The sequence below is a fragment of the Protopterus annectens genome, chromosome 6.part0 (genome assembly GCF_019279795.1).
Source record: "Protopterus annectens isolate FY-2018-M chromosome 6.part0, PAN1.0, whole genome shotgun sequence".
NCBI lineage: Eukaryota > Metazoa > Chordata > Ceratodontiformes > Protopteridae > Protopterus > Protopterus annectens.
This window is the reverse complement of record NC_056737.1, coordinates 1,086,413,042-1,086,439,321: the sequence shown is the minus strand read 5'-3', so window position 1 is coordinate 1,086,439,321 and position 26,280 is coordinate 1,086,413,042. Positions and strand designations below refer to the sequence as shown.

Genomic DNA, 26,280 nt, shown 5'->3' with positions numbered 1-26,280 from the left:
GGCGGCTTCTTGGACCTCCGTGCATACATTTGCCAAGCATTACAATTGCCTCTATATTCCAGATCCCGAGCAGGGTTTGCCACTGCTGTACTGCAAGGGATCCTAAACACACCATAATCTACTTTTATCCTCCTCCCTAGTTGGCTATGGTATTCTACCCATTGTTATGACTGCAGATGCATCCATGAAGGACATAGTACAGTTTTGTACCTACCATAAATGTAGATGTCCGAACTGGATAGCATCTGCAGTCAGGATTACCTCCCACCATCCCTCTGTGGTACTCCTAGGGTGTTTACCCTTCTAATAGCTAGCTGTTGGGGAGTCTTTATGGTGTATTTGTTTGTGTATATGTACATACATGCTTATTGTTGTGTTTACCTCTATCTATTTGGAAACATTGGCATCTATCCAAATTTTAGCCTGCAAGAGGGCTACTGGCATCTGGGGCAAGAAACACTGAGGAAAATGGCGTCGGCTGATGCCTTTATACCCGAAGACCAACAGAGATGATGTCGGGTGGAGTGCGACATCAGCCGAAGCCGGACCCGGACTTTGGAATCCGGCCGACTGAAGGGCTGCCTGACGACAGGACAACCCACTTGTTATGACTGCAGATGCTATCCAGTTCGGACATCTACATTTATGGTAGGTACAAAACTGTACTTTTCCCTTAAGTGCACACAGAGATCACAGTCAGTCTGGGGCTGGTTGCTCCCTTGCTCACCAGGTCCCCAATAAGACTCCCCACTGGCACAGCTATAGGGTCCAGATCTCAGCCTAACTGGGCAAGCTAAAACCTCCAGTACCCTCTCTGTCCAACCAGTGCTTCGTGTTCCTGCCAAGCAGCTGACACAACACACACACACTTCGAGATAAGTATTTATACAACTTCACAGACACTCCTGGGAAAGGCTGACACAGATTCTCCAACTGTGCCCCATTACCCAGACTATACTGTAGTAATTACTGCCACCACCCAGTTAATATCAGCTACTAAAAGGCCATTAAAACGGTGTCCAATTATTACTGTGCTATATTATTATCCAATGGTAATATGACTAACAGTCAAGGCTTACTTTAGAGTGGCCTATTACAATAACCTCTAAATATGCAATGTACTCTAGAGCTCATCTCTACACAAATCAGCCTCAGGTAGAAGGTTTTAAAAATATTTAATAATAAGTAATTCAAACACAAGACAAAACTACTACACCACAGAGATATCTAAGAGTTCAGAGATCACACAGAAACTTAAAATAATACAATAGGACATGTCTGATTTCAAAGAAAATACCGAATTAATCTTTACTAGTTTTAACTATTCCTACAAGAAATCACAATGCTAAAACTTACATGTGAGCATAAGGTAGAGTGCTAGCAAGTTGAATGTTCAGTCTCAAAATGCTTCCAGTCTCTTGTGAGAAATAGTATTTTAAACATTAGCCACAGTGGTGCAGCGGTGGCGTTGTCTCACAGCAAGAGAGTTCTCCCATTCGATTCTCGGCTGGAGCACCTTCTGTGTGGAGTCTGCATGTCCTCCCCATGGTCGAGTGGCATTCGAAAGACATAAGTGAATGGGTATGCCTTAGTTGAAGGTGGGGTGTCGGGCTGTCACCTCGGCACTGTAAAAAAAAAAAAAAAAAAAAAAAAAAAACTACTGCCAATCATTATCGGACCGGAGTTCCGCTGTGGTGACCCCTAACTGGGAAAAAGAAGAAGAAGAACAACTAACAAACATGTTTGCTGGGTCCCTCCCCAAATTACATCATTTTTGACACTTAGGTTTTACCAGGCAAACAAACTGCATTATTTAGCAATCTAACACCTGCACAGAAACTTACAATCGAAGACATTTCACATGTGTATTCTAACAGAAACTAGAGCAATAAAGCACCTTCCACATCTAAATTGTGGTCATAAACTTTAGCCTTAAAACAATGGGCATGAGACCTTCATCCAGCACTGGACCCAATTGTAAAACATTAAAGAGATTCATAAGATCTTTTCAACTTAAAAGACACCTTTAAAATACTTGGCTTGGTTTTCCTTACAGCAGATGGCAATGTTGCAACAATCTTGACGTTCACATTTTACAGTGTTTTCTTGCATTTTAATACACAAGCCTGTATTTTACATTTATTTATACAGTTGATAGAATTATGTATCAAATTGTATTTGACTAGGCTGGCAGCCTTCGCCCATCTCTCCCCAATCGTCAAATCTCTTCCACCCCGGGGAACTCGAGCAAGTTTTTCAAGTGCCCCTTGAGAAACTTCGCTTGAGAGTGTTAGGTCGATCTAGGTGTACCTCACCCCATTCCCTGTCTTGAGAGCCCATCTGCATTGGCATTGCTACTCCCACTGCGGTGCTGCACTGACATATATGCTTGCAACCCCAGACTCCATCTTAGCAACTTGGCATTTTGCTGACTGGCTTCGTTTAACCATGATAGAAGGTTGTGATCTGTCATCACAGTGAATTTTCTTCCATACAGAGAAGACTGAAATTTTTGTAGTGCCCATACTATGGCTAGAAATTCGTTTTCTACCGCTGCTTAGCATTCCTCCCTGGGTTGGAGCCTACGACTGAGATAAACCACTGGGTGCTCTTCTCCCTCTGAAGAAATCTGGCTAAGTACAGCCTCCACCCCATAGTTTTAGGCATCCAAATGCACAACGAAGTCTTTGCTGTAGTTTGGACTGGCTAACACAGGGGGGTCCTCCCAAAGCTTCCTTAAGCTTCTGAAATGCCTGCTCACATGCTGGGGTCCACACTACCTTATCTGGCCTGTTCTTCCTTGTCAGGTCTGTGAGGGGAGCAGCTATGGTACTATAATTGGGAACAAACTTTCTGTCGTACCCTGCTGCCCCTAATAATGCCCTCACCTGCTTTTTGGTAACAGGTGCAGGCCATGCCTGAATAGCTTCCACTTTGGCAGGTTCTGGCCTTATCTTACCACTCTCCACTTTCCACTCTGTGTCGTAGGTAGGAGACCTCTGCCATTCCCACCTAACATTTGCTCAGCTTAATGGTCAACCCTGCCGTCTATAGTCTGCCCAGCACCTCCCTAACATGCTGAAGGTACTCTTGCCAGGAATGGCTATAGTTAGCAATATCATCCATGTAAGCAAGGGCAAACCCTCCTACTCCTGCTAAGATATGATCTACCAGCCTCTGGAAAGTTGCTGGGGCATTCTTCATCCCAAAGGGCATCTTTGTGAACTCATACAAGTCAAAAGGAGTGACAAAGGCTGACTTCTCTCTAGCACTGGGAGTCAAGGGCACCTGCAAGTAACCCTTGGTAAGATCAATGGTTGTAAGATACTTAGCCCCACCCAGCTGCTCTAGGGCCTTATCTGTCCTAGGCATGGGGTAAGCATCTGCCTCTGTGTGACTGTTTAATTTCCTGTAAGCCACACGGAACCTGGTGCTGCCATCCTTCTTTGGTACCAGTACCACTGGTGAGGCCCAGGTGCTGTTGGACTCTTGAATCACCCCTAGTTCTAACATCTCCTGTACCTCCTCTCTCAGAGTCTCTTTGACTCTCTCAGGCACCCTGTAAGGGGCCTGCCTGATAGGCCTTTGGGGTCCTGTATCCACCTGGTGCTGCACCAGGTGGGTGCTCCCTGGTTTCCCGGTGAACTTGCCCCCAAACTCCTGCAACACTGCTCGGATTTCTCTAACCTGGGTAGGAGATAGCTGCTGGGACATTGCTACCCCTTCCACCGAGGTGTCAGCCCGAGCCTCACTGAGGAGATCAGTCCACAGATCTCCCTTAGACTCCTCCTGCAATCCACTGCAAATGCTCAGCACAAGGGCCTCCCTGTCATGGTAAGGTTTCATCATGTTAACATGGTACAGTTTGTGCCCCTGCCATCTGCCTAGCACTTCCACCATGTAGTTAACATCACTTACCTTTCTTACCACCTTGTATGGTCCCTCCCAAGCTGCTTGCAACTTGTTATGTCTGACAGGAATGAGAACCATTACCTGCTGCCCTACAGCATACTCTCTAGCTCGAGCATTCCTGTCATACCACACTTTTTTCTGTTGTTGGGCTTCTGCCAGGTTCTCCTGGGCCAGGCCCATGAGTTCCCTGAGCGTTGTCTTGAGGTTCAGGACATATGCCACAATAGACCCCTTGTGAGACTCACACTCACCTTCCTACTCATCTCGAATTAAATTGAGGTCCCCTCATCCTATGCCCATACAGCAACTCAAAGGGTGAAATACCTGTGGATTCCTGGGGAACACCTCTGTAAGCAAACAACAGATGGGGCAAATATTTGTCCCACTCCCTCTTAAACTGATCTGCAAATGCCCGTAGCATGGACTTGATTGTAGAGTTTAACCTCTCAACAAGACCATTAGTCTGGGGATGGTAGGGGTGGTCTTCATGTGCTTCACCCCACAGGACTTCCACAGACAAGCCAGGAGGTCTGACATAAAATTGGCACCACTGTCAGACAGTATTTCCTTTGGGAAACCTTCCCTGCTGAAAATCTCTAGCAAAGCATTTGCCACCTTCTCTGCTTCAATGGAGGACAAAGCCACTGCCTCAGGGTATCGTGTAGCATAATCTACTATCACTAGGATATACTTTTTCCCTGTGGAACTTGGGGTACTCAGAGGACCCACAATATCCATAGCTACCCTCTGAAACAGCTCCTCAATCACAGGCAAAGGCATCAAAGGAGCTCTCACCTTGTCTCCTGCCTTGCCTACCTTTTGGCACTGCTCACAGGTCCTGCAGTACCCTGTTACATCTCTGGAAATTCCAGGCCAGTAGAAGTATTGCATAATACGACTCTTGGTACGTTTTATGCCCATATGACCTGCAAAGGGAATATCATGGGCTATGGCTAGAAGCGCCAGACGGTAAGATCTAGGCACTACCAACTGCTGTACTCTCACCTTCTAGCTCTCCCCCAGGGGTCCACTCTCTGTACAGTAACCCTTTGTTCCAGTATACAGATTCCCCCTTCCCTTAAGAATCAGGTGCCTCCCTAGCTACCTGCCTCAGGCATTGCAATGTAGGGTCTGAGAGCTGAGCCTGTCTCAAGTCTCTCCTTGTAACCCTTCCCAGCTCCCCTTCCACAGGAAGTCTGGCATCCGCTGACAGCTGTGCCTCACTGTCAGCCTGGGTACTACTACTCACCTCTGCCTTTGCAGTTACCCTGTCTAAGGGAACATCAGTACCCACAAGCAGCTGTGGCTCGCATTCAGTCTCACTGCTACAGCGTAGCTCACTCCCTGAGGTAACCACCTCAGCAGTCCTGGCTGCAAGTATGCAGTCTGTCTGGGTCTCCCCCAGGCTACTAGACCCACATGCTTGTCTCCTAGCCTCACTGCGTGTAACTGCATAAGTACATGGTACTGCCTCATCTAAATCCTTCCCTCTCAGGACATCTGCAGGATGGTAGTTCCATACCCCTGTTGTCTCAAGACAACACACTGTTGGCATTTTGCCTTTCCCACTTACTGGCTGCCTCACCTTCGGTTCCCCACCTTGCCTCCGTTGACATCTGTATGCCACATGGCCCCACTGGTTGCATTCAAAACATTTCACCCTAGCTCCTGGACATGTACCTGGACTAGTGGCTTCCCCTGCTACTGGCGGATTCTGTTGGGGCAGTCTGTGCTGCCCACCATGGGTTTGCTAGGTATAAGTCTCACTTCTTCCCCAACTCCTCTGAAGTAGCACATTTTATCGGCTAACCAGATCCTCATGTCCTCAGGCAAAATGCTAAGGGCTTGTTCCCTTACCAAATATCTGCCAGCCCTTCAAAAGTGGTGAGCTGACATCCACTCACCCAGCTATGAAAATAAGTGCTCAGTTCAACAACATATTCACATACATTTTCATCTGCCTTGCGTCTATACTCATGAAACTTTTTTCCTATACATTTCAGGTGTTAGCTTAAAACATTCTAATAAATGTCTTTTTACAGTAGTATAATCAAAACAGTGTCATGCATTTTTGCTAAAGAAGTTACAGCTTTACCATGGAGTAAGGGGGTCAGGAACTGTACCCAGAGCCCTTGGTCAACTTCATACTATTTACATACCTGCTCAAACATATGAATGAAGCTATCAGAATTATCCCCCTCTTTAAACTGTGGAAGAAATTTACTGACCTTTTGTGCTTCTGTGGTCCGGTTACTCCCTTCCCCATTACCTCCAAGACTGTGGTGAAGAGCCAGCATTTCCCTCTCACGCCTCCTCTGCCATTCATTTTCCTCAGCTGTTTCCAGTTCCATACGCCTGGCCTCCAACTCAAGTCTCTTTAGCTCCAGCTGGATTTTTAAGTCTACTGCAGAAAGGTTGAGCTGTCCATTCTCTGAGGATATTGCATCTCCACTGTCAGTCTGATTGTCCTCCAGGCTGCTGTTTTCTGATGCAGCTGTAACCAAGGTGGCAATCAGTTCTGCTTTAGTCAGGTTTCCATGCACCAGTCTGCTAGCCTGGCACATCTCTGCCAGCTGGCTCCTTGTCAGCTTTCCATACTCTTCTGCTGAAATGCTGCCTGCTCACCCTGACTAACACTCAGCTAACAAAAGAAATAAAACAGTTGTGATCTGAACTCTGAGTATACACTGCTTGGCTGATGTTCTTCGTGTTTCACTGTTGCAGTCATTATATTTGGGTTATCTGCTTGCAGTAACCCTCAGTCAGCCTGATTAACAAAGTCTTGGGTCCTGCATCGGTTTCTGTCCCTTCTTCCATGACGTGAGGGGTATAAAACACGCAGCCGAAGCCATTACCCGTCTTACTTGTTGTGCGGTGCCCGAAGCAGAAGCAGTTCACAAGTGCCAGTCGGCTGACTCCTGAAATTTTCATTTTCGAGTTTCAAAACCGAAGTCTTCAACTAAAGCTAAGTACCCCATTGGGGAAAATTTTTCTTGCTCCTTACCGATGTCAGTAAAAGTTAATAATTGCATTACTTGTGGAAAACAAATACCTCCTAAAGATTTTCATTCGTACTGTATTTCTTGCCTAGGCCCTGACCACAACGTACCTCGCTGCCGGTTTTGTGCTTTATTTAATCAGCACACTATCCGTCGTCTGTATATTTTCACCTCTAAATATTTCGGTTCTTGGTTTAATTATCCAGAAATGTCGTCGGTTAGCCATCCGACTACCGGGATTTCGAAAAAACACAAGGATAAAGACAGAGACAGACCGCCAAGGTCCAAAACTGTGGGCGACGCTTCTCCTAAGCCAATCGCCAGTTCGCCGGTACTCAGTGAGGTGCTTTCACAGCCCCTGGTACCTGCTACTTCAGATTCGCAGGCCCCTACTGAGACCCATTCGGAGTCCAATATGCCGTGAGATGCTTCAACTGTGGACCCCGCGGATGTCTGAGGGTTTATTCAGGCCTACAGACTTGCGTATTAAACCGATGCCTCCTTCTTCATTTAGGCCTAAATCTCAAACCATGCCTAAAAAAACGACGCCCAGGCTGCATGCTCAGGCCTCTATGCCTAAAAAACAAATGATAAGAATGGCTGAAGATCTTATTACTCTAATCAGGGGAAGCCAACCTCCCCTTTCTAAGAGACCTAGGATTGAAGTTGTTTATGAATCTGACCAGGATTCTGATTTTTCTGATTCTTCTGAGGATCTGGATTTGCCCTTATCTACTTATGAGGATTCTGATGCAGAGGACTCTATTTCCACTGGGAAAGCCAGAGTTTTTCTGATTCAATAAAAGAGGCTTAGAGATTTCTTACTCTTGCCTCAGCATAGGCCTTTAGCTATCCCTCCTGTACTAGACATTGTTGATGATGCTTTTTCAGAATCTAGTTTAGCCCTTGATTCTTTGCCTCCTGCTCCCAGAAAACCTGACTGGTATTACAGGGTTCCTGATTCTCACAAGTTCCTTTTTAAAAATCCTATTGTGGATCCAGAGACTGTTTCACAGGGACCTAAGGGCATTAAGGTTTCTACTGCTAAAAATCCTACCCCTTCTGATAGAGACTCCAGTGCGCGGGATAGATGGGCTAAGGTTTACACTTCTGCAACCTTGGCCATTAGGGCTTTAAACTGCCAGTTTCATATGTTAAAGTATCAGCAACATGTTATTGGATTGCTTAAACAGAAAATGATGTTGATTCCTGACTGTGCAGAAAATAAAGAATAACAGGATTTAATGCATTCTGCTGAACAGGTTGGAAAACATACTTTGCAATGTGGATTTGATTCATTAGAGGCCTCTTGCAGGGCTGCTGTTACTGGGTCTGTGCTCAGAAGGCATGCTTGGCTTAAGGAGCAATCTTTGCCTGATCATGTTAAAGCTAAATTGTTCGATGCTCCCTTAAATCAGGACCGCCTGTTTGGCAACAAGGCTGAGGAAGTTCTTAAAAAGATGGAAGATAAAGCTAAATCTATGCAAACTACTAAATATTTCTTACAAGTTCACCCTCCTATTTTAGTAGGCACTGGCCCTCTAAGAATTGGTCCTTTCCAGCCCCTTCCAGGTCTTCTCAAGCCAAACCCAGACACAGCAGAAACCCCAGGTTTCAGTCCCAGGGGACACACAAGACTAAGCAGTGGGGGGTTTCCGCACCCAAATCAGGGAGTATTAAGACTCCCCTCTATGGAAAATTGTCTCAATTACTTGCTTTTAAAACTTACAAGCACTTCCTAACTGAATGCTCCTTTAGGCAGAAAGATTGGTCTGCAGGCCAAAAACTGGGAACTCATTACCCAGGACAAATGGGTTTTAAATGTAGTGTACCAAGGATACAGATTTCACTTCCACACCTTACCAACACTAAGCGGGTGGCCAGATCTACCCCCAAATCAGTGGACAGAGGCCCAAAATCAAGTACTCTCTCTCTTAATCATGGGGGCTATTCAGTTGGTACCAGAAGAGGAAAAGGGACAAGGTTTCTATTCAAGACTTTTTCCTGGTACCCAGAAAAGGCAATACATAACATCCTATCCTGGACCTTTCTACTCTAAATACCCTTCTGGTGATTCCAAAATTCAAGATGCTGACTCTTCACCAGCTGCTTCCTATGCTAGGCAAAGATGCATGGTTGGCAACACAAGACTTAAAAGAAGCATACCTGCACATCCCTATCAGGGAGTCTTGCAGAAGATGTGAACAACCAAGATACCAACAAATGAAAAATGGGAAAAACAACTCTAGCAAATCCACAAATGAACAATAAAAACAAATTTATTCCTCTGACGTCTCGGCCGTAGCCTTCAAGGAGTAAAAAACATAGTAGCACACATCATTTATATATACAAAATTAATTAATAAAACAATAATTCAATTAATCAGTTGACAATATAACGTAATTTAAATAAATACTCTCCAATTTAAGTCTTCATTAAGACCCTGTGGATACATAGTGTTAAATTTTAGAATATACATAGCTTCCTTGAGTAACAAAGCTTGTTTGATGTACAAAATATTATGCGAGGAACAAATTATATAAATAAATTTTATATTGGTGAGACCAAACAGGCATTTAAAGTTAGGTTGATGGAACATGCTAGGGACATTATTAATAATAGAGAAGAAAGTTCTGTAGCTGTACATTTTAAAGATTTTCATAATAGTAAAAATGAAGAACTTCAAGCCACAGTTTTAGAAAAAATAAATTGTTCCTGGCATAATATTTTGTACATTAAACAAGCTTTGTTACACAAGGAAGCTATGTATATTCTAAACTTTAACACTATGTATCCACAGGGTCTTAATGAAGACTTAAATTGGAGAGCATTTATTTAAATTATGTTATATTGTCAATTGATTAATTGAATTATTGTTTTATTAATTAATTTTGTATATATAAATGATGTGTGCTACTATGTTTTTTACTCCTTGAAGGCTACGGCCGAGACGTCAGAGGAATAAATTTATAGGTTCATAGGTTCATACTAGGCTATCTGCCCAAGGGCATTTATAAGCCTAGCCCAGAGTTTTGTGGCTTTCGCCACCCCTTTAGTTTGAAGGGTACTATGCCCATTATTTTGCTGTGCCTCTGTCAAGCAGTGACACTGAGATAATCCCTGGGGTATATCTGCGATCTCCCATCCATTGGTCAAGATTTCTCTTGAACAAAGCCAGCAAGGTGCTCTGCCTCACATGTACCAGGATTTTGTTCCACAGCATAGGGAGTCTCTGGGTGATGAATCTGTCCCTCCAGCACGTCCTATTAATAACCGTGTCAAGGTTTAAGTCTCCCGCCCTTGTAGTTCTGAGGGATCTAGATTTTTTGAGGTGAAGCATGTTCATCAATTCCGGGTTGGACATGGCCTTGTATGTCAGGCACAGGTCACCTCTGAGCAGGCAGTGGCGACTGAATAGAGCTGGAGTTCCTTCAGTCGGGCAGCATAAGACATATTTTTGAGACCCTTTATCCTTTTGGTGAGGAACTTTTGGGGCCTTTCCAGTTGCTGCAGGTGCCGTGTCAGATATATTCCGAATGGGGCATTGTACTCAATCATTGGTCTGATGAGTGATGAGTACAGGGGGACGATGACCTCCCTTGATCTAGATGTGAATCCCTTCATGATCAGGTGGGCAATGTAGAAGGTCTTCCTAACTACTTTGGCAACGTGAGTGTCAAACGAAAGGTTACTGTCAACCTGGGTCCCCAGATCCCTAATAACCTCTTCTGTGCTTAGTGGGTTGCCGCCTATATGGTAGCTAGGGGTAACCTTGTTTTTCCAGAAGGGTATGACTATGCATTTTTTGGCGTTTAACTTTAGGCCATGGCTCTGGCACCAGTTATCCGTTTCTATAAGACCCTTCTGAAGGATATCTGTGTCAGATTTGTTCTCAACTATGGCGCCCAGTTTGCTGTCATCTGCAAATTTTGTCAGCCATAACCCTCCTGTGTTTGCTTGTACTTCTGAAAAGTAGATGCCGAACAAGAGTGAGCCCAGGACTGAGCCCTGTGGGACACCACTTGTGACAGGCTTTGAGTCTGACATGGCGCCAGCAACTCTGACCCTGTGGGTTCTGTCGCTTAGCCAGTTTGCGACCCATCTTGTGACGTATGGGTTTACATTTAAGCTGATGAGTTTTTCAATGATACCTGAGTGGGGTATTGTGTCGAAAGCCTTTGCCAGGTCGAGGTAGGCTGTGTGGACTGCCTTTCCCTCATCAATGGCCTTGGTGACTGTTTCGAAAAAGTCAACCAAGTTTAAAAGGCATGATCTGCCTTTGACAAAGCCAAACTGGGTCGGATCCAAAGTCTGCAAGTCCCCTATGTCTTTATTTATGAGTTCCATTATGATCCTCTCCATAGCTTTGCAGATCAGGCTTGTCAAGCTGATGGGACGGTAATTTCAAGGGTCGGTGGAGGCACCGCCTTTGTGAAGTGGGACCACAGTTGCCGTACGCCACTCCTTGGGCACGTATCCTGAGGTGAGGCTAAGATTAAACAGCTGCCCTAACTGCGGGTTTAATTCCTCATTGAGTTTGTGGAGCACACAACCGGGGACACCATCTGGTCCCATGGATGCTGTGTTTTTTGCCTTAGAGAGAGCAGTTCTCACCTGAGCATTAGAGATGTTTGGGGGGCTACAATCCTCTGGTATAGATATCTCACCTTTTGGGGGGGGTAGTTTGCACTGGACCTGTCAGCCAGTATGTTGGCAATGTCTGTAGGTTCAGTAATTTTTACATCATTTTGAACTAATTCTGAGCATATCTGGGAGTTTCCTCCCAGGTTTCTAACATAGCTAAAGAAGGCCTTATGATTGTCTTTTGAGTCCTTAGCGACTTTTCTCTCAAAATTTGCCTTGGATGATTTTATGAGAGATCTTAGTTTTTTACTTACAATGATCAAAGGTGTCTTCCCTTTTAAGGATTTTGCTCCATCTTGTAGTAGCTTCCTCCTTTTGTTGTAGAGCTTGTTTATGGCTGGGGTCCACCAGACTGGACACTTACCTTTGGTACAGAGTGTCTTTGTTTTGTTTGGGATTGCCTGATCCATGCAGTCCTGTAGGTGCTGGTAGAAGGCATTTGTAAGTGATTCAGCGGCTTGAGTAATGGTTTTAGCAGGCTCGGGGGCCTTAAAAGGGACCACTCTAGTCTTTAGAAGTGTGAAGTCGGCTTTTGAGAAGTTCTTCACTGTGGTCTTTTTTATCTCAGGTGGGGGCGGGATGTGGACTTCCAGTGAGATTAGTTTATGGTCTGATCTCACCAGTGAGGGGTATACTTCCGGTGTTTGTTTTCATTGTTCTTCATTTGTGGATTTGTGGATTTGCTAGAGTTGTTTTTCCCAGTCTTGCAGAAGATACCTATGCTTCAAAGCAGGCTACATGCACTATCAGTTCTCTGCACTGCCCTTTGACTTATCTACTGCTCCCAGGGTATTCACAAAGTGCCTAGCTCCAGTCATTGCATTCTGCAGACAAAGAAATATTGAAATATATCCATACCTGGACGATTGTCTAATTCAGGCAGAAAGCCAGGACATGCTTTTGAATCATATGGCCTTTGTTCAAAGGGTACTGACGTGTCTGGGGTACACCATAAACGAAAAGAAATCACACCTGGTACCCTGTCAACAATTTATATTCCTGGGAGCAAGCTTGAATACAACTTCCCAGATGGCTTTCCTCACGCAAGAGAAACGGACTCATTTGACAACCTACTTCAAACAAGTGGCCACAAAAACCCAGTTATTTGCAAGGCAGATACTGCAAGCCTTGGGGTTCATGGCCTCCTGCATTCTTCTAATTCCATATGCAAGGCTGCATGTGAGGAAACTGCAATGGTAGCTCAAAAGCCTATGGTGTCAACATTCACAGGATCAAGAACTATGATTCCTATCATACCTTGCCTACACCTAGAGTTCCTTTGGTGGGCAGAGGCCTGCCACCAAAACAAGGGACTACCATTCACACTACCCCCTGCTGCCCAAACCTTAACAACAGATGCATCAGACTATGCATGGGGGGCTCACCTGGCAGGGAAGTGCATTCAGGGCAAATGGAACCCAAGTCAAATGCACCTACACATAAATCAAAAGGAAATGTTAGCTGTACAGAATGCTCTGACAGCCTTCAAGGACCACATTCTTCCAGGACAACTAATGGTAAAGATGGACAACACCATGGTCATGTGGTACATCAATAAGCAGGGGGGGTACACACACTTACCCCCTCTACTTGCCATGTCATTGTGGAACACAGCCTTGAGCTACCAAGTGAATCTACTAGCTCAATTCCTGCCAGGAAAACTAAATACACTGGCAGATGGACTAAGCAGAAACCTCATGGACCCACATGAGTGGAAACTGGAACCAAGGATTTTCAACATGTTGACAAGCAAATGGGGGAGCCCAGATATAGACCTGTTTGCCTCCCCCCAGAACCATCAGTTGGGCAAAATTTGCACAAAGATTCCCCACAAACTAGCTTGGAAAGTGGATGCTCTATCCTTCAGCTGGAAAAACCTGTCAGTTTATGCCTTTCCTCCTCTGCCTCTGCTCTCCAAGGTACTACTGAAGATCACACAGGACAAGCCAAGGATGCACCAGACTGGCCACACCAACACTGGTACCCCCCTCCTGTGTAGTGTGTCACGCTTGGCACCATGGCACCTGCCTCAGACTCCTTCCCTGTTGTCTCAGCAGGAGAAACAGTTTCTGCACCCTCAGCTGCAAACCCTGAACCTAGCAGCCTGGCTAATTACCTAATCTCTCCTTTACCACCCCTCAGTAAATCAGTGATGGATATCATTTTAGAGGCTAGGAGGCCTAGTACTAGAAAATCTTATGCTGCAAAATGAAAAGATTTTGTACCTGGAACCAATCACATGGGATGAGCACAGCAGTGCCAATTTACCTCAGATTCTACAATATTTGACTGAGATGCTTCATCAGGGCTTGTCCTTTTCCTCTATCAAAATTCATGCCTCAGCCATTTCAGCTCATTATAGCACAGAGCCTCCCCTCCTCTCTCGCCCACTGCTCAAGCAGTTCCAGAGAGGGGCCAAAAATTTAAGGCCCCCAAGGAGAGCTCCAACTCCAGCCTGGGACCTTAACTTTGTCTTGGAGAAACTCACTATTCCTCCTTTCGAGCCAGCTGCTACTTGTTGTGTCTTTCGGCTTTTCCCTGTTAGGAGTCGCCACAGCGGAACTCCGGTCCGCTAATGATTGGCAGCAGATTTTTACGTGCCGAGTTGCCGGCCCTGACGCACAACCTTCAACGAAGGTACGCCCATTCACGCATGTCTCCACACAGAAGACGCTCTAGCTGAGAATCGAACAGGACAACGTCTTACTGTGAGGCAACAACGCTACCGCAGCACCACCACTGCAGTGCTACTGCAGATTTAAAATTAATTTCCTGGAAAACAGCTTTAATTTTAGCAATCACTTCTGCAAGAAGGGTATCTGAATTACAGGCCCTTATGATAGTGGAGCTTTTTATCCTCTTTCATGTGGACCGGGTGTCCCTCAGATCCAATCCCTCCTTCATGCCCAAGGTGGTATCCAGTGTGACTCTTAATCAGTCAATTCATTTGCCTACCTTCCTTCCTAACCCACAGAACAAAGGGGAACGGATACTGCACTCATTAGACGTGCACAGACAACTTAGATTCTACGTGGACAGGACTAAACCTCAAAGGAAATCTGAACAACTGCTGGTGGCATTTGCTGCAGGGACAGAGGGGAAAGCCATTTCAAAGCAAACCATTTCAAAATGGATAGGCCACTGCATTCATTTCTGCTATAAGCACCATGGAAAATCTATCCCACAGGGCATCAGATCCCATTCAATCAGGGCTGCATCTACCTCTACAGCCTTTCTCAGGGGCGTCCCTACAAGGGACATCCTTCAAGCTGCTACCTTGAGTTCTGTACATACTTTCACCAAGCATTATCATTTGCCAATTTTCTCTAAATCCAGAGCTGGTTTTGGAACTGCAGTCTTGCAGGGACTTATAGCTGGTCCTAATTCTATTTAAATTCCTCCTCCCAACCTTAGCTTTGGGAATCTAACCAAATGTAATGACTGCAGCAGTGGAACATGAAAAACATAGTACAGTTGTGTACTCTTACCGTAAATGTAGATGTTTGAGTGTATTCACTGCTGCAGTCCTGGTTACCCTCCCTCCAGTCCCCTTTCTTCTTTTGGCTATACCTCTACTCTCACTTACTATGCTCAAAAAGCTTTTTGGTGTATTTGCTTTTTTGTTGGAGGTATATCCTTGTATTATAGATTTAATTGCTTCCCATTAGGGGGGGCACCTGACATCTGGGGCAAGAAAAACTGATGTAATGGCATCGGATGCATGTTTTATACCCCTGATGACCTGACGTCATGGAAGAAGGGACAGCAACCGACGCAGGACCCAAGACTTGTTAATCAGGCCAACTGAGGGCTACTGCAAGCAGCTAACCCAAATGTAATGACTGCAACAGTGAATACACACGAACATCTACATTTATGGTAACTGTACACAACTGTACTTTTTAGAGTACAAAACACTTTTAGAGATCACTGTACATAAGCTACAGAAATTCGCTCTACCCAAACCACTACAAGCCAGTTAGTGTGTGAAGTAGATCCCTCCACTGTTAAACACTTGTGACGACCGTGCCCTGGCCCAGCAATCATTGAGCCTCAATCCTCACCACTAACACAAGGGAAGTAGTCTCATAGAAGAGAAAAGGATAACTAATACACACAGCGAAGTACAATTTCCCTTAAGTGCACACAGAGATCACATTCAGTCTGGGGCTGGTTGCTTCCTTGCTCACTAGGTCCCGAATAAGACTCCCCACTGGTACGGCTGTAAGGTCCAGGTCTCAGCCTAACTGGGCAAGCTAAAACCTCCAGTACCCTCTGTCCAACCAGTGCTTCATGTCCCTGCCAAGTAGCTGACACAACACACACACACACTTTGAGAATAAGTATTTATACAACTTCACAGACACTCCTAGGAAAGGCTGACACAGATTCTCCAACTGTGCCCCTTTACCCAGACTATACGGTAGTAATTACTGCCACCACCCAGTTAAACGGCCCTTAAAAGGGTGTCCAGTTATTACTGTGCAATATTATTATCCAATGGTAGTATGGCTAACAGTCAAGGCTTACTTTAGAGTGGCCTATTACAATAACCTCTGTAAATATGCAATGTACACTAGAGCTCATCTCTACACAAATCAGTCACAGGTAGAAGGTTTTAAAAATATTTAATAATAATAAATTAAAATACAAGACAAAACTACTACACCACAGAGATATCTAAGAGTTCAGAGATCACACAGAAACTTAAAATAATACAGTAGGACAGGTCTGATTTCAAAAGAAAAATACCTAATTAATCTTTACTAGCTTTAGTTATTCCTACAAGAAATCACAGTGCTAAAACTTACATGTGAGCATAAAGCAGAGTGCTGGTAAGTTGAATGTCCAAAGTCAAAATGCTTCCAGTCTCTTGTGAGAAATAGTATTTTAAACATTACTAACAAACATGTTTGCTGGGTCCCTCCCCAAATTACATCATTTTTGACACTTGGGTTTTCCCAGGCAAACTGCAGCAATCTAACACCTGCACAGAAATTTACAATAATAGAAGACATTTCACATGTATATTCTAACAGAAACTAGAGCAATAAAGCACCTTCCACATCTGAATTCTGGTCATAAACTTTAGCCTTAAAACAATGGGCATGAAACCTTCATCCAGCCGCACTGGAGCCAAATTGTAAAACATCAAAGAGATTCATAAGATCTTTTCAACTTAAAAAGACACCTTTGAAATACTTGGCTTGGTTTTCTTTACAGCAGATGGCAATGTTGCAACAATCTTGAAATTCACATTTTTACAGTGTTTTTCTTGCATTTAAAACCACAAGCCTGTATTTTACATTTATTTATACAGTTCATAGAATTATGTATCAAATTCTATTTGACTAGGCTGGCAACCTTCGCTCATCTCTCCCCACTCATCACAAGACCTGCCTGGAATAAAGGGTCCTCTGTAGACGCTATGGTGGTGGTAGCAGCTGCCACCAAGAAGGAACTAGCCCAGGAGTGTTCCTCGGTCCATCATCCTGACCATGAGTCTTGGATGATGGATCATCTAGGGAAGTGGGTGTATGCGTCAGCAACCTTTACTATAAGGGCGCCGAACTACTTGGCCCATGTTACACGATTACAGTGCGACCTGGTTAAGGAACTAGCCGAGTCTCCCCTACACTCCATGTCGCACAAGGACAGGCATACATTCTCCGCGAGGATGGCTACCTTGAAATCAGCTATGGCGGCTGGATCCGGCGTTGCCATGAGGCATCACACCTGGCTCAGATTGTGTCAGTTCACAGAACCCTTCACGGCGTCTTTTGCGAATTCCCCTTATGACAGCTCTTCCCTATTTGGAAAGAACATCCATGACACCTTGGTCCAGAGTGAAAAGGATGGGAAGACACTGTCTGCCATCAGAATCCGCTTCTCACACCCTCAAAGATCCTTTTCTTGGAATCAGCAAGGGCAAAAGAAGATGTGGTTCTGGAAGTCTCAGTGTTCCCGGGACACTCAGGGCTCTTCTTCCTCCTCTAGAGGCAGGGGGAGACAGGACAGACGCCGGCCCAAAGGCAGAGGGGGTCCAAGGATTTTTGGATCTCGAGAACCTTTCTCGGACAAGCCCGCGCAGCAGCCCTAAGAGGTTGCCCAACTGCTCTGCTCTGGAGGCAGTCGGGGGTCGCTTGTCATTGCACCTGACGGCATGGGAGTCAGTTTCATCAGTCCTTTTGGTGCTTTAGATAATATCCAGAGGTTATTCGGTCCCGTGTGTGGTTCCTCCCACTCCACCCATACACCTCCCAGACGTACCACCCACGCAAAGGGAGGCAGCAGCACTAGAGGTTATCAAGCTGCTAAAGAAGTGAGCCATCAAACCCGTCCCCCGAGATCAGTCCTGATCAGGCATCTATTCCAGGTTCTTTTTGGTGCCAAAAAAAGATGGGGCAATTAAGGCCTATTCTGGACCTGTCAACCCTGAACCTGTCAATTACCAGAGAGAAGTTCTGGATGGTCACATTACAGTCCATCCTGCCATATCTACAAGAGAGCGACTGGATGTGCTTGTTAGACCTCCAGGATACTTACTATCACATAAAGATGCACAGATGCTCCAGGAGGTTCCTTCACCTCTGGCTAGGGCCAATCATTACCAGTTTCGAACCTTACCCTTTGGTCTCACCACAGCCACCAGTGTGTTCACCAAAGTGATGGAATTGGTAGCGGCTCACCTGAGGCTTCAGGGAATTCAGGTCTCCCCTTACCTGGACGATTGGCTCCTTGCTGCTCCCACCAAACATCTACTTTGCCAGACCAGAGACCATTTCCTACATCTTGCACACCATCTAGGAATTGGTCAACACAGCCAGATCTCTTCTAAACCCTGTCCAGGTTATAGAATACATAGGAGCATGGATAGACACATTACAGACAAAATTCTTCCTGACCTTGGAGAGAATTCAAAGCTTATGGATGTATGTCAATTTCATATATGTCTCCTCTCCCTTCAGCCGAGTCTGTTTTACTGGACCTAGGTTCTATGGCAGTAACGATCACGTTTCTACCATGTTCTCATTTACACATGCGAGTACTTCAGTGGACCCTAGCTGTCCAATGCTTTATGTTGGATCTTCCATTGACACATCTGATGCACATAAGCAAAGCCAGCAAATCGTCCGTTCTCTGGTGGATGCATTCTTTGGAAATACTGGAAGGATGACCTTTTGTCATAGCTCCTGCCCAAGCCACAGTGATCATGGACGCCTCCCAGCTAGGGTGGGGGGTATTGCTCGGGAAGGACAATTCAAGGCATGTGGTCCCCGATCAAGACCAGTTTGCATATAGACGTTCTAGAGATGAGGGCAGTCCTTTTAGTGTTGCAGGCCCTTCATGCCTTTCTCCCTGTAGGAACTATTGCGATTCAGTCAGACAACATGTCAGTGGTCTGGTATATCAACAAACAGGGAGGGACCAGAACCTACCCCCTCTTTCACGAGGCCAAGCGAGTTTGGGAATGGGCGATCTCCACCAATCGTTTTCTAGTAGCAATGAACATTCCGGGACGGTCCAACATTCTGGCGGATAAACTAAGTCGGACTATTCTGACTCCATGAGTGGTCTCTAAATCCTTCAGTAGTGGAGCAGATCTTTCTCGTGTGGGGTCGGCCTTGCTGCGATCTCTCTGCATCTCCTTCCAACATGAAGTGCAGCAAGTTCTTCGCTCTGAACCCACCGCCGGGGGAATCCTCCAGAGATGCTCTAGTCCATGCTTGGCCTCCCGGTCTTCTTTATGTTTGCCCTCCTTTACCTCTTATTCCAAAGTTCCTCCAGAAGGCACGTCGACTGGGAAGCAAAGTGATCCTCATTGCCTCGTTTTCGGCCTTGTCAGGTATGGTTTCCCTTCCTCTGGTCTCATCTTCTAGCTCCTCCTTGGATCTTGAATTTCCTTCCAGATCTCATCTCTCACCCCTCAAAGGTCCCTCATCTGAACCTGGACAGTCTGAAGCTCGTGGCTTGGCTGCTCCAATTCCCTTAATTGCTAAGACTCCCGTTTTGTCTTTTTCGGTCAAGACTATTCTGGTGGCAGCCCTTAAATCGTCCACCAGGAAAGTCTACCATAGCAAATGGAAGTGCTTTTCCATTTGGGCTTGTCAAAGGGATTTAGACCCTTTCACAGCTCCAATCCCGGCTATCCTTGATTTTTTGGCAAACATTTTTCAACAGGGGGCTAGCTCATCTACAGTAAAAGTTCATCTAGCTGCAATTTCTAATTTCCACATTGGTGAGAACATGGCTTCTTTGGCTTCGTCCAGATTGTGCAAAGCTTTTATCAAAGGTACATTTCTTTTATGTCCTAAGATCCTAACCCCCCCCCGTTTGACCTTACTATGGTATTGCAAGCTCTGGTTGCACCTCCTTTGAACCTGCAGCAACTGTAGATCTTAAATTTCTATCTTGGAAGAAAGCATTCCTAGTGGCCATCACCTCGGCTAGGAGGGCCTCAGAATTTCAGGCATTTCTGTCAGGATTCCATATATGGTTTTCCATAAGGACAGGGTTTCCCTTCATACCAATGCCTCCTTTCTTCCTCAAGTGGTATCTGAGATCAATATCAATCAGATCAATCTACCCGTTTTCTTTCCAAATTTCACAAATAAAGCTGAATAAAGTTGCATTTGTTGGATGTTCATAGACAACTACGTTTCTGTTTACACAGGACCAAACTTTTTCGCAAATCTTACCAGTTGTTTGTGTCATCCTCTAAACCTTTTTTGGATAAACCCATTTCCAAGGTGACCATTGCTAGGTGGATTTCTCTCTGCATCCTTCAGATTTACAAGGACAAAGGCTTGTTTCCTCTGGGTCAGGTTAGAGCTCATTCCACAAGGTCCATGGCTACCTTCTGTGGCCTTTTGGTCTAGAGTATCCTTAGATGACATTTGTTCTGTGGCTACTTGGTCCTCAGCTCATACTTTTATTTCTCACTATAAATTGGATTTGACTTCTAGAGGGGAGAGCATCCTTTGGCTCTGTGGTGCTCCGGAATATCCTTCCATGAGGGCCACCCAGGTGTATAAGTAGCTGGGGACTCTGTCCCACAGATTGAAGATCAAATGAAGTAAACTACTTCAGATAAAGAAGTTATGTACTCACCATAACGTTCCATCTGAGTAGTTCTACTTCATTTGTCTTAAACCGTTCCTCCCTCCTTCCCCCTGGGCTTACCATGTTGGCATGTAGCAGAGCATGCTTTTTAGCGGCTTTTGGTCTAGGTTTCGAGTGGTGGCACAATGTGTGTGCGGTAAGGTGTATTGGATTGGGTTGTTTGGTTTAGGGTGCAGGAAACTCGATCTGAGGGATGGAAGGTAGTGCTGGTGTATTATGATTAGGTGGAGGAGCTTGGAGCAGATGCTTGTGAAGTTGCCAGCTCAGATCCGTATTCCCACAGGTTGAAGACAAATAAAGTAGAACTACTCAGATGGAACATCATGGTGAGTACATAATTTTTTTTTCCAGCAAAATGCAGGTAAACCGACATTTAAGAAGAAATGGCAAGGGATTTCCAAAAACAAATCTCAAACCTCTCAAAATCAAGGACAGTCCAACAAGTCTGAATGACTTTTCAAGAGACCTCATTCTGAATCTCATTTTTTCTTTTTGGCAATGATAGTTTCAGATAAATGAGTTTTGAAAACCATTCATCAAGCTTACAGATGACAGTGGGAGGAAATTCCTCCTTTCCAGGGTGGTCACACCTCATCCTACAGAGCAAACTCTTGTTTCCACCGGTTCATCTTCACATGTTCTCCCAAGGAATGTTAGAACCAGTTACTCCTTCTGTGGTAGGGAAGGGTTTTATTCAGTGACATTCCTAGTGCCAAAGAAAGATAATCCTTTTAGACCAGTTCTGGATTTTTCTTTCCTAAACCTGTTCTGGATTTTTCTTTCCTAAACCTGTTTGTATATTTCCCATATTCAAAATGATGTTGCTTCACAGCCTGTTACCTCTTCTTCCTCTTTCAAGATGTTCGTGTTTCACTGTTACAGTCATCACTGTAGGGTTCTTCCTGCCGGCAGATAGCCCTCGGTCGGCCAGAATCCCAAAGTGTGGGTCTGGCGTCGGCTGTGGACTCACCCTCCCTGACGTCAGTGTGCCAGGGGTACAAAGCTCCCAGCCGACACCATGTTCTCCAGTCTTTCTTGCCGCGCGGTGGAAGCAGTTCGCAAGTGCCGGTCGGCTGACTCCTGTTATTTTTGGTGCTTCATACCGAAGACATTCTTATTTTCAAAGCTAAGTAGCCCATTGGGGAAACTTTCTTCTTGCTCCAGACCGATGTCAGAAAAAGTTAATTGTATTTCATGTGGGAAGCAAATACCTCATAAGGATTTTCACTCTTACTGTATTCCTTGTCTAGGCCCTGACCACGACGTAGCTAATTGTCTGTTTTGTGCTAGATTTTATCAACGTATTATTAAACGGAGATACGATTTTGCCTTTCATTACTTTGGGAGGCGATTTAATTATAACATGTCGTCGGACACTCGTCCGACTACCGGAGTTCATAAAAGGCGCAAGGATAAGGATAGGCCTCCAAGGTCCAAATCAGACGACAGTTTGCAATCAGAGCCAGCTGCCGGTTCGGCCGTCGTCAGTGAGGTGCTTTCGCAGCCCCTGTCGTCGGCCATTACAGAACCACTTGCCGAAACGGACTCCCACGAGGAGCCAACTAGGCCTTTGAATACTCCTGATGCAGGACCTTCGGATAATGCTCCCTCGGATGGGTCCGGAGCCACTGTGCAGGTACCGGCTTCCAAGGGTGTTTTCAGGCCTACGCAGCTTCAGGTAAAGGCAAAGACTCCGTCTAAAACAAAGACTCAAGCCCAGGCCTCCTCTGATCTGGGACCTAAATCTCAAAAACAAATGCTTAAAATGGCGGAGGACTTGCTAACTATGATTAGGGGTTCACATCCCCCTCCAGACAAAAGGCCAAGACAAGAATTGGATTATGAATCCTCTCATCAGGCATCTATCTCTTCAGTGTCTTCCTCTGAACAGGATTATACTTTCCCTCCTTATGAGGATTCTGATGCTGAGGAATCCATTCCTTCAGCTTCTCCTCCTGAGGATTACTCTTTTGGGGAAACTTTACATGACATGAGGGAACATTTTCACTGGGAAGGACAGGAGCACTCTGAATCTAAGAGAAGGCTTAGGGATTTCCTTCTTCTTTCCCAACACAGACCCCTGGCTATTCCTCCTATTTTGGATATTGTGGATGATGTTTTTTCTGAGTCTAATTTAACTCCTGACTCCTTTCCTCCGGCCCCTGCTAAGCCTGATAGATATTACAGAGTCCCTGACTTCCACCAGTTTCTTTACAGAAATCCTACTGCTGATCCAGAAACCATTTCTCAGGGTTCTGAGGGTGTTAAGGCTGCCACTGCTAAGAACCCTATTCCGTCCGATAAGGATTCTAGAGCTTTGGAGAGATGGGGCAAAAAAGTGTACGCTTCTGCTACTTTATTAGGGCTTTAAATTGTCAATTTCATATGTTGAAATATCAGCAATACCTTTTGTCTGTTAAGAAACAAAAACTGGGTACCATTTCTGCATGTGCTGATAATAAGGAATTACATGATTTGATGCATGCTACTGAGCAGGTGGAGAAATGCACCTTACACTGTGGTTTTGATGCTTTGGAGGCCTCTTGCAGGGTGGCTGCCACTGGCACGGTCATTAGAAGGCATGCTTGGTTAAAGGAGCAAATTTTTCCTGAACAAGTGAAAGCAAAGTTACTGGATGCCCCTGTTCAACATAGTGTTTTGTTTGGGTCTAAGGCTGAAGAGGTTATAAAGAAAATGGAGGATAAGGCAAAATCCATGCAAACGGTTAAGGATTTCTTACAAGTTCAGCCTCCTCGATTTAGCAGAAATTGGCCAGCTAAAAATTGGTCCTTTCCCAGCTCGGACAGGCCTCAGAGGGGTAGATATAGGTGCCCCAGAGGGAGGGCCCAAGCACAGACCTCTTATAGACCTAGACAGTGGAGTGCTTCCACGCCCAGGGGTGGAGAAGATAGGTCTCAACTTTATAGGAAACAGACTCAATGACTCCCCCTGCATGGTTCCAGGAACCTCTCTCCTGGAAGCTCCTCTGGGAGGAAAACTTTCTCTTTTTCACCGAAATTGGACTTACATAACCCAAGACAAGTGGGTTCTGGATGTAGTTTTAAGAGGTTACAAATTCCACTTTCACACCTTACCAAACCCAAACAGATGGCCAGAGCTACCAAGAACTCAATGGGCAGAGGCATTAAAACAGGTGAGGTCCCTCATGGCTATGAGGGCCATAGAACTGGTTCCAAATTCAGAGACGGGACAAAGCTTTTATTCAAGACGCTTTCTAGTTCCCAGAAAGCAAAATACGTGGAGACCCATCCTGGATCTATCAGTCTTAAATACTTTCCTGGAGATACCAAAATTCAAGATGCTTACTCTGCAGCAGCTCCTGCTAATGTTGAGCAAAAATGCATGGATGGTGACATTGGATTTAAAGGCGGCTTACCTACACATTCCTATCAGACAGGAGTGCAGAAGATACCTCAGGTTCAAGGCAGGCTTGAAACATTACCAATTCTCTGCGCTGCCCTTTGGCTTGTGTACTGCACCCAGGGTCTTTACCAAGTGCCTGGCACCAGTAGTCGCTTACTGCAGACTCAAGGGAATTCAAATTTACCCTTATCTGGACGACTGCCTTATTCAAGCAGACAGCAAGGACATTTTACTCCAGCACCTGGAATTTGTTCAGAATCTTCTCAAGTACCCTGGGATACACTGTGACCGTAAAAAAGTCAAATTTGACACCCACTCAACAGATAACTTTCCTGGGTGCTATTTTAAACACAACAACCCAGATGGCATTCCTGACATCAGAAAAACAACTACAGCTGGCTTCAACTTTCAAAAGCCTGGCGTTAATGTCTCCGCTAACTGCAAGGAAATTCCTGCAGGCTTTGGGTTACATGGCTTTCTGCATCCTACTCATACCATATACAAGACTGCATATGAGGAAGATACAATGGTACCTAAAAAGCGTATGGTCCCAGCATTGTCACAGTCTAGAACAGAGATTGCTGTCTTGCCTTGCCTGCAAAAGGAATTCCATTGGTGGGCCATGGCATGTCTTCAAAACAAAGGGAAAGCCTTCAGTCTACCTCCAGCCTACCAAGTGATAACCACGGACGCCTCGGATTATGCATGGGGAGCCCACTTGCAGGGGAAAGGCCTGCAAGGTTTTTGGACAGAGGATCAGAAGCATCTACATATCAATTTAAAAGAGATGTTAGCTGTGCAGAATGCCCTCTTGGCTTTCAGGGATCTTTTACAGCCAGGGAAGCTACTGATATGGACAGACAACACCACAGTTATGTGGTACATAAACAAGCAAGGGGGTTCACACTCCTAACCCCTTTGCAGACTAGCCATGACTCTATGGAACACAGCACTAGCTTGCAAAATGGACCTACAAGCTCAATTCCTGCCAGGGAAACAAAGCACTCTGGCAGACAGCCTGAGCAGGAACCTGTCAGACCCACACAAATGAATGCTAGACACCCAAATATTCAAGATGATTACAGAAACCTGGGGCTGCCCAGACATAGATCTATTTGCATCTCCCCACAACTACCAGTTACAGACTTTTTGCACAAGGACATATCACAGGCTAGCATGGAAAGTGGATGCTCTCTCATTCAGTTGGAGGAACCTCTCGGGATATGCCTTTCCACCACTACCTCTTCTACCAAGGGTGTTATTAAAAATAAAACAGGACAAACCAAAGCTGATCTTACTAGCCCCGAATTGGCCTCGACAATTTTGGTACTCAGCACTGATAAATCTGTCCCAGGAACCTCCTTGGATTCTACCTCAGATTCCAAATCTTTTGTCTCAACATCAGGGCCTGGTCCTGCACTCTCATATCAAAACTCTCTGCCTGGCAGCCTGGCGTATTCAGGGTCTATGATTAATCTTACCCTTTCCAAACAGGTCATGGATGTTATCTTAGAAGCCAGAAGGCCTAGCACTAGGAAATCTTATGTAGGTAAATGGAAGAGATTTTGCACCTGGATGCATGCTCAGGAATCAGATCCTCACATTCCAAATATTCCATTGATTTTACATTACCTAATAGATGTGTTGCATAAGGGTTCATCTTTTTCCTCCATAAAAATACATGCCTCAGCTATTTCTGCACATTATAATACAGATCCTCCAATTTTTTCACATCCACTTCTGAAACAATATCTCAGAGGAGCAAAGAATTTAAGGCCTCCTAGGACACCACCCATCCCTGCCTGGGACCTCAATTATGTCCTGGAAAAACTAACTCTCCCTCCTTTTGAGCCTGCGGCCACATCTGATATAAAGTATTTATCATGGAAGACTGTTATCCTACTGGCTTTAACTTCAGCCAGGAGAGTCTCGGAGTTACAAGCGCTCATGGCTGTGGAACCCATTACATTATTTTTCATCAAGACATGGTTTCTTTGAGGACTAACCCTACTTTCATGCCTAAACTGGTTTCTAAAGTGGCTTTAAACCAAACTATTCACCTGCCAACTTTTTTCCCTAATCCACAAAATAAGGGGGAAGAGGATCTTGCATTCTTTGGACGTGCACAGACAGCTTCGCTTTTACCTGGACAGAACCAAGGATATCAGGAAAACAGAACAACTGTTTGTTTCTTATGCAGCAAATTCCCAAGGCAAA

At 45.1% G+C, this 26,280-nt stretch overlaps 1 protein-coding gene across 1 annotated transcript in view; it reads left to right on the top strand.

Moving 5' to 3' along the window:
• The window catches only part of TTC7B (tetratricopeptide repeat domain 7B), a gene marked incomplete in the record, with an annotated part of 1,939,345 nt that overhangs the window by 1,340,704 nt on the left and 572,361 nt on the right, over nt 1–26,280 (top strand).